The following is a 10,000-nucleotide window of genomic DNA, read 5'->3' as shown; positions in this document are numbered from 1 at the left end:
GAGGTAGTGAGAGAGTTGGAGGGGGGGTTGATGGAAAGAGAGATGTCGAGGATGTTGACAGAGGTGTCAGAGATGGTGGAAGTAAAGTCAAGAGCGGGGTGGAAGTTGGAGAGGAAGGAGATGAAAAGGCAGAGCTGTTCGCGGGAGAGGGAGGTGGCTCCTATACAGTCATCTATGTAGCGACCGTATAGTTCCGGGGTCGGACCGGAGAATTGGGAGAATACTTGGGCCTCAATGTAACGAACAAAGAGGTTGGCGTAATTGGGCCCCATTCTCGTCCCCATCGCGACCCCAGATTCCTGTTGGTAGGTATCTCCGGCGAACGTGAAGCAGTTGAGGGTGAGGACGAGTTCTGCCAGACGAAGCAGGGTAGGGGTGCTAGGTGTGGGGTCAGGGCGGCGGTCAAGGAAGTATTGGAGGGCTGAGAGACCATCGTTGTGTGGAATCACCGTGTATAGGGATTTGATGTCCAGGGTGAAGAGGAGGTGTGAGGGGCCGGGAGGGAAGGAAAAGGAATTGAAGAGGCGAAGGGCGTGGTTGGTGTCGTGTATGTGGGATGGGAGGGCAGCAACTAACGGGGATAGGATATGGTCGAGGTATTTTGAAATGAGTTCGGTGGGGCAATTGCAAGCAGAGACAATGGGGCGGCCAGGGTTGTTAGGTTTGTGGATCTTGGGAAGGAAGTAGATGGAGGAGGTGCGAGGTGTGCGGACGATGAGGTTGGTGGCGGTAGCGGGGAGAGCAGAGGAGGAGATGAGGTCATGGATTGTGGAGGACACAAGCCGTTGGTAGGAGGGGGTGGGGTCGGAGGGGAGGAGGCGGTAGAAGAGGGGATTGTGAAGCTGGTTGAGCGCTTCCCTCCTGTAAAGGTCCGCGCGCCACACCACCACTGCTCCACCTTTGTCCGCCGGCTTGATGACGATGTCGTCACGGCGGCGGAGATTGCGGAGGGCGACCGATTCGGCCCGGGTGAGATTGGCCCGGAGGGGTCTTTTTTTAAGTCGAAACGCTCGACCAACGCCTTACAGTCATCCACGAACAAGTCTAGGCTACTGAATTGGCCTGGAGGCGGCGTCCAGTTGGATGGGCGGCGTCCCAGGTCCGAGAAGTAGTCCCGATTGTCGGGACGCTGTGTTGACGTATGGAAGAACGCGCACAGTTTGATGCGGCGCAGGAACTGGCTGACATCAGTGTGAGTCGCGAATTCGTCACAGTGGGGCGTGAGAGGCGTGAAGCGGAGGCCCCTACCAAGGAGCGAGCGCTCAGCGGCGGACAGGGGGAGATTGGGTGGTATAGTCACAACCGTGTGAGGAAGCGGGGTGGTAGGGTGAGTAGGGTCGGGAGGAGGAGGTGTAGAGGCGGGGGAGGAGGAGGAGGGGGAGAAGAGGTGGGATGGGGTTGGGTGGGGTGGGGTTGGGGTTGGGGTTGTTGGAGGTGTGGGGAGGTGATGGCGTGGGGGTTAGGATGTCCGGGTGGGAGGAGTGTGAGTGTGTGGAATGGGCGGTGGAGGGGGGCATGGAATCGGGAGGGGGAGCTGAAGGGGAGGGTGTCAGGGGTGCGGAAGGGTGGGGGTTGAGGAGGTTGTGGAGTTTTTTTATTTTTTGTGTGTGTGAGGAAATTGTGGAGTTGGTGATTGAGATTGAGGAGGAAGCGGAGGATAGGTTGGGTGAAGGGTTGAGGGCAGAGGGAGGAGAGGAGGAGGTAAGCTTGGGAGAGTTGGTGGTCAATGGAGTGGAGGAGGGAACGGGTGGAACGGATGGTGGCACGGATGATGAGGCGGGAGGTGCGGGCAAGGGTGGGCTCGATGAAGGGGGAGGAATAGGGGGGAGCGTGGAATTTCAAGAGGAAGCCACGGGGTATGACGTGATGGCGGAGACAGCGGCTGAGAAAGTTGAGATGGCTAGTGTGGCGGGTTTTTTGGAAGAGCAAGTAAGAGAGGTTTTTTTGTGGGTTGCAAGCATTGTGGGGGAAAAAAAGAAAGAAAACGGCGAAGAAGGGACTGAAGATGTTGGGTGAAGGAGTGAAGGTCTGGCATGGTGAGAGGATGTGAATGTCGGTGTGGGTGTTATTAGTGGTGAGACAAGGGAAGGACGAGAAAGGTAGAAGGAGAACAGATAAAGGTGAAACAAGTCGAAAAAAGTGGGAAAAAGTGTAAGAGTCACGGACAAATTTTGCTGATGTTCAATCAAGGTTCAGGAAAGGCAGATCCAACGGGAACAGTAATCCAAGGTAATCCGGCGGTTGGGTACATCAAATCCAGTTGAAAGGCCAGGGTCCGTGTGAGCGTACGTCATATAGTTCAAAAAAACAATAACAAAAAAACAAAAAAACAACAAAGTGAGGACGTGATATGGATAGTATTATTGGACGCTCAGGAAAGGAAAGAGAGAGTGTATGACGTTTCGGGCGTAGCCCTTCGTCGGAAAGATGGAAAGTTCAGAGAATGGAAGAACGGAGAAAGAGGAAAATGGTACCGATGCCCACGAGGTTACATTATGAAAAGACCGGAAGAGGAGGTGGTGCTCTCACAGATACACGCGTATATTTAAAAACACCCATACCGGTATGTTCATACGTACATTAATTTAATATGTTATGGTTGTTACAAGGGTTTATCAAGATTTAAAATATACTCTAATTAAGGTTAATAAATTATATATGTATATGTGTATGTGTGTGTATGTGTATGTATATATATATATATATATATATATATATATATATATATATATATGTATATGTATATGTATGTATATATATTTATATATATATATATGTATATGTGTGTATATATGTATGTATATATATTTTATATATATATATATGTATATGTGTGTATATATGTATGTATATATATGTATATATATATATGTGTGTATATGGGTATATATGTGTGTGGATGAGTGTATCTGTGTGTATGTATGTATACATGTATACCTGTGTGTGGGGGGATGTACGTATGTTTGTAACTATATATATGTGTGTATATGTGTACAAATCTACGTATATGTAAGCATATATAATTGTGTATGTATTTGTATAAACCCATATGTATGTGTTATTAGGTTCTGTATGTAAGTACATATTTCTGTATGTATGTGTGTGTATGTATATATGTATGTACGCGTGTATGTGTGTTTATGTATGTATATGTATGTGTATATGTGTGTTTGTGTATATATGTATATGTGTGTGTGTGTGTACACACACACACACACACACATATATATATATATATATATATATATATATATATATATATATATATATATATATATATATATATATATATATATATATATAATAATATTATTAGGGACAAAATCCAAAATTACAGGTAAAAAACTCAATTAAAATCAATTTATAAAAAATTAAAATTAAATTGAGCCTTTTATTTAGATGCTAATTTTAATTTATCTACTGGTAATACCCAACCTTACCATAAGATTAATGAAAATATTAAATACATTCATGCTAAAAGCAATCACCCACCCTCAGTTAAAAAATCCTTAACTTTTACTATAGGTAAGAGAATATCTTTACTATCTTCTAATATAGAGATTTTTGAAAAACATGCACCTTATTATAATAAAGCCCTGCAAGAAGCGGGATATACTAATAATATAAACTTTTTTAATAATCCGAATTATTTTTATAATAGTAGTAATAATAATTATAATAATAATGACCTTTTTAATAAACATAACTTTTATACTCATGATAATGTCTTCTTAGGTAATAATAAGAATAATAAGAATAATTGGTATTATAATAAATTATCTAAACATAAACTTAATTTTAATGGTAACAATTTTAAATATTTTAATTTTTTTAATGATAATAATAAATTTAATAATACGAATAATAAATTCAATAATATCTATAATAAGAACAAACTCTGGTTAATTATTCCATACGGTGTTCAAGTTAAAACTAACATTATTAATGAAGTTTTTAAAGTTATTGATTTATTCCTTAAAGATAATAAAAAATATCATTATATTTTTTCTAAAAATAATTTTGGTGTAGGTTATTCCACTACTAATAATGTTGCTAATATTATCTCTTCTTTTAATAAATTTAAGTTAAATAATTACTACAAATTTAAATTTAATAATTATTCTAATATTAATTTTAATAGTAATAATGTTGACCAGAATATAATCAATTGTACATGTTTAGATAAAACTAAATGTAATTTTAATAATGAATGTAATTTGAAAGATGTAGTGTATAAATGTATAGTGAAATTATTGAATGAAAATAAACATTATGGTTATAATTTAAATAAGATTTATATAGGTTCGACTTCTAATAAAATTAAATTAAGAGTAGCTCAACATATGCACTCATTTAAGAATAGAAATTTAATTAATTCTACTGGCCTCAGTAAATATATTTGGGAACTTAAAGCTAAAAATATTAAATATATTTTAAAATGGGAGATAGTTTGTAAAGCTAAATCCTATCATATAGGTAATAACTTTTGTAATTTATGTAATAATGAATTTAAAGAGATATTATTTCATAAGGATAATAATTTACTTAATTCTTTTGATGAACGAAAAATAAAATGTAGACATAAACTACTTTATTTATATAAAAACTTTAGCTAATAATTTTTTTTTATTTTTTTTATTTTGTTTATATGGGTATGTGTATATGCATGTACATGTATATATTGAGGGTGTGTGTTTTAGTCTATATGCATTAGTATGTATGTATATTTTTAGGTGTATGTATATATGTTTACGTATGTATTTATATAGGTTTAAGTGTATATATATGTGGGTTTTTTTTTGTTTTTTTTAAATATATGTTTGTGTATATTGAGTGTATATTTGTATTTACATGTATGTATAAAGATATATATTTGTGAGTATAGATGTATATTTATATATATTGTGCGTGTGAGTGAGTGCGTGAGTGTAGTTTTGTTTTAGAATATTCCTTATTTATATATTTATTTGAGTGAATTTTTATTTGTGTGTATATTTTGTATATTTTTTATATATATAGTTATGAGTATTTTTGTGTATATGTATATGTCTATTTATGTATGTACTTATGTAAATGTGTATATATATGTATATATATGGGTATAAGTACATATGTGAGTGTGTGTAATTTGTCTATATAAATTAGTAGGTGTATATATTTATGGGTGTATATATATATATATTTATGTATGTGTGTATATATATATGTATATATATGTATATATGTATATGTATATATGTATATGTATATGCATGTTTTTTCTGTATATATATGTGTATTTTTATGTGTATGTATATATGTCTGTATATGTGTATCTATATAATATGTATATTTGAGAGCATGGGAGGATGAGTGTGTATTTATATATATTATTCTTTATTTTTATATGTGTGTATGAGTGTATTTGTTTTTATATGTATATTTTGGTAGGTACATGTGTGTATGTGTAGATATATATTTATGTATATATATATATTTATGGTAGTATGTATGTTTTGGTCTATATGTGTTATATGTATTTATATATATGTGTGTATTTATGTATATATGTGTATGTATGTTTTTATTTATGTATATGCTTTTATTAGTGTTTATGTGTATAAATGTGTGTATGTTGTTTGTATATACGTATATTATTTTGTATATTCGTATGTATATTTGTATATGCATGTAAGTGTATATATATATGTGTGTATGTATGTATATGTATGTGTATGTATGTATGTATATATATATATATGTATGTATGTATATATATATATATATATATATATATATATATATATATATATATATATGTATATGTGTATGTATGTATGTATATATGTATGTATGTATTAGGGTGTGTGTTGGGGTATCTATTTAATTATTCTAGTAGCTATATTTTGTTTTTATTGGTAGGTTAATATTTTAGTAAGTTTAAGGTTTTATATTACAATGACACTACGATTTTGATAAGACTAAATCAATAGTAGTATTTTAGTTTATTTCATAATATTATTTAATTTACGAATATTTTTATTTATTTATTATATATTAGAATTTAATATTTATTAATATGTTTTATAAGATAACTATAGTTTTTTGTTCTTTTTATGTTGTTAGTTATATAAATTTTAAATTTTTCATTCATTTATTTAAGTATTATTATTTCATTCATGCTTTCGTATTCTATTCTCTATTTAACGTTCTTTTTTAACGTAGTATTTTCGCGCGAACTCTTGCTTAAAACGCTATAGCTATTAGATAACGTCTTAGTTTTCAGTTTGAATTACGGAAAAAATTGGATAAGTACTGTTTTCACTTTGCTAAAGATTTTCTACTATTTGAAAATAATATGTATTCTTGTTTTTATACTATTCATTTGGTTCTTTATAGATTATTTTAATAGATAACTTATTTAACACTATATTATTTAGAAGTTATAGTTTCATTTCAACATAATATTAGAACTTCGATTGGAATAGTGTTGATATATTTTCGATTATTTTTGATTAATATTATTTGATTAATTATTAATCTTTATAGTTTATAATATCGTTAAAGTTTTTTTTTAAATCAAAACTTTGTATATATATATAAAGTTTAACCTTTTATTCTTAATAATTTTTTCTTTCCTAATTTTTTCATTCATAATTTTTTCCATTCATAATTTTTTCATTCATTAATATTTTTTATTATTACGTTTGTAGAAATAAATAATCTTGTATTTTTCTATTATTCAATTGATCTTTAATCATAATTAAATAAACGTCTTTAGCTTTAAATAGTATAGCTTTAACTATTACACCGGTTAAATATGTACTAATTTTATCTTCATTATTATTTTAAACTTAAACTTCGTTCAACTTGTATTTAAAACAATGATAATTTAAAACAATGATAATTTAGGTAAGATGTTTTTTGTATATAATATACATGTTATTATTATGGATGAAGGGATGATTATTGAATGGTTATTATTTTGATATTATGATATTTTTAAATAATTTTTCTATCTTTATATAATAAGAATTTCATATTAATTCATTTGGTACTTATTGTTGGTTGAGATATATATCTAATTATTGTTCTACTTACGATCTGACGAGTAGCTATATTTTTGAATAGAACTTATTTTCGATAATTTCAATTGATTTTAATTGATTTTAATTGATTTTAATCGATTTAAATTTCTTTTCTATTTGAAAATTGGTTATGAAACACGTGTAATCTTTTTATTATATTTATCTTATGATATTTACTTTACTTTATATTATACTCATTTATTGTGCTTTTAATTATTAATTTTTCTATATGTGATAGTGGATTTTCATCGATGAGTTCTTGAAAATTGGTTATTTTCCCTAAAACTATATATATATATATATATATATATATATATATATGTATACATGCACACATATATATGGATATGTGGATGTATGTATATGGGTATGTGTATGTATGTATATATGAAAACACTTGAGTTATTTTTCTTTTATATATATATATATATATATATATATATATATATATATATATATATATATATGTATATGTATATGTATTTGTATGTATGTATGTGCATGCGTGTATTCACGTATGTATACATGTATGTATATGTATAGGCGAATCTGTTTATTTGATTAGGTAATAGGCGTAGACGTATAGCTATGTGTATGTGTATGAGTCTATTTCTATTTATACATGTGTGTATATTTGAATGGATACATGTGTGTATTTGGGGACATGCACACATGTGTATATTTGTATATGCGTGGGTACGTATGTGCATATGTATAAATGTGGACGTATGAGTGTATATATATGTGTGTGTGTGTGTATATATATATATACAAATGCACATATGTATGTATATGTATATACATATATATATATATATATATATATATATATATATATGTGTGTGTATCAGTTTGCATGTATGTGTGTGTTTGTGTATATGTATTTATGTATGCATGTACGTTCTCACACATTTATAGGCATGTGTTGTCCAACCCACTATCCGGCAGTGTCCAATTCTCTAACGGTTTTTTTCAAATGAATCAAGTCATAACCTTATCCATCTATTGTTTTCATAATCGGTCATAATGTCTTTCGTTTAAGATGATTCCCATGCTTTCCCTGATGAGAAGGTTACAATTTTAATATCAAAGATCCCTATGGATCACACAGGTTGTAATCCTTTGAAACATATGTAGGAATAAAGTATGCAATTATAACATGCGTTTTTTCCATTCCTTAAATTCTTAAATATACTCAAATACCCAAAATTTCAAGGAGTTCCTGCCTTAAAAACAGGAACTAAACCACAGTTATTTTGTGTTCTTTGCTACATTGGTTTCTATTAACCCATTTATTCTATCAGAAGAATTTTTATTCATTAAGATAGAAGAAATACACATAATTATATATATATATATATATATATATATATATATATATATATATATATATATATATATATATATATATATCATCATCATCATCATCATCGTTTAACGTCCGCTTTCCATGCTAGCATGGGTTGGACGATTTGACTGAGGACTGGTGAAACCGGATGGCTACACCAGGCTCCAATCTAATTTGGCAGAGTTTCTACAGCTGGATGCCCTTCCTAACGCCAACCACTCAGAGAGTGTAGTGGGTGCTTTTACGTGTCACCTGCACGAAAACGGCCACGCTCGAAATGGTGTCTTTTATGTGCCACCCGCACAAGCCAGTCCAGGGGCACTGGCAAGGATCTCACTCGAAAATCCTACGGGAGCCAGTCAGGCGGTACTGGCAACGGCCACGCTCAAAATGGTGCATCTCATGTGCCACCCGCACAAGAGCCAGTCCAGGGACACTGGCAACGATCTTACTTGGCTTGCCGGGTCTTCTCACGCACAGCACATTTCCAAAGGTCTCGGTCAGTAGTCATCGCCTCGGTGAGGCCCAATGTACGAAGGTCTTGCCTCACCACCTCAGCCCAGGTCTTCCTGGGCCTACCTCTTCCACGGGTTCCCTCAACTGTTAGGGTGTGGCAATATATATGTATTACGTATATATGTACGCACACACACCCGTTTACGTATTTCTTTTGCAAAATTCCTGATGTAAAATCGTGTGTTGAAACTGATATCGTTATATCTCGGGATGGTGTTTTTTTGTGTTGTCTTTTGTTTGGCTTTTATTTGCCAAATAAACACACATACTATATATTCGTTCTTCACTTCAACTGTATTATTGTTCTTACTGCTCTAATTTTCAGAACAATAATAAAGCTAAAATAAAGAAGAAATATATTGTACGTGTATTTATATGGCAAAATAAATATGACCATCCTGGAATATATATATATATGTGTGTGTGTGTGTGTGTGTCTGTGTGTGTGTATCTATATATATACATATATATATATATATATATATATATATATATATATATATATATATATATATATATATATATACATATATATATATATAGTATATGTATAATATGTATATGTACATATATGTATATACATATATATATATACATATATATATGTATATATAATATATCTATATACACACACATGCATAAACAAAATCGAACACACGTACACAAGGTATGTGTTTTGCTAGTTCTTGGGTAGGCTGCGCTTTTAGGCGTAAGAAGATATATTCTTATAAATACGTTAAAACAGTAGAGCGATGGACATCAACGTTACGTCATTATTGTAACTTTCCAACACCGCGTACCCGAACAATGCAAGCTAAATCGTCGTCTTTGACTATAAGCAAAATGGTGTGAGAACCATTTGCTGGAATGTCCCATATAGTTGGGCTTCGTTCAGGTACGCGTTGTTGAAAAGTCATAATAATGACGAAACATCGGTGTCCATCGCCCCTGAATGGGACCTTGTGCGAGTTGACTCGTTTGTCTATGATTGACTTCCAGGTGTTTTAGCATTGATGACAATATATTCTCTCATGCCAAAAAGCGCAGCCTACTTTTGAACTAGTAAAAC

The 10,000-nt window shown here is 32.6% G+C and overlaps 1 protein-coding gene across 1 annotated transcript in view; it reads left to right on the top strand.

Annotated features, from left to right (window-relative positions):
* The first annotated feature begins 6,270 nt into the window (after positions 1 to 6,270).
* The window catches only part of LOC106881531 (UDP-D-glucose 4,6-dehydratase), a 93,660-nt gene continuing 89,930 nt past the window's right edge, over positions 6,271 to 10,000 (top strand). The window contains exon 1 of the mRNA XM_089349729.1: positions 6,271 to 6,291. The gene's annotated coding sequence lies outside the window, so the exon portion shown is untranslated. The remainder of the gene's footprint in view (positions 6,292 to 10,000) is intronic.

Source organism: Octopus bimaculoides, chromosome 3 (assembly GCF_046866305.1).
Source record: "Octopus bimaculoides isolate indiv1 chromosome 3, ASM4686630v1, whole genome shotgun sequence".
NCBI lineage: Eukaryota > Metazoa > Mollusca > Cephalopoda > Octopoda > Octopodidae > Octopus > Octopus bimaculoides.
The sequence above is the reverse complement of the archived record's forward strand: the minus strand, read 5'-3'. Positions and strand labels throughout refer to the sequence as shown.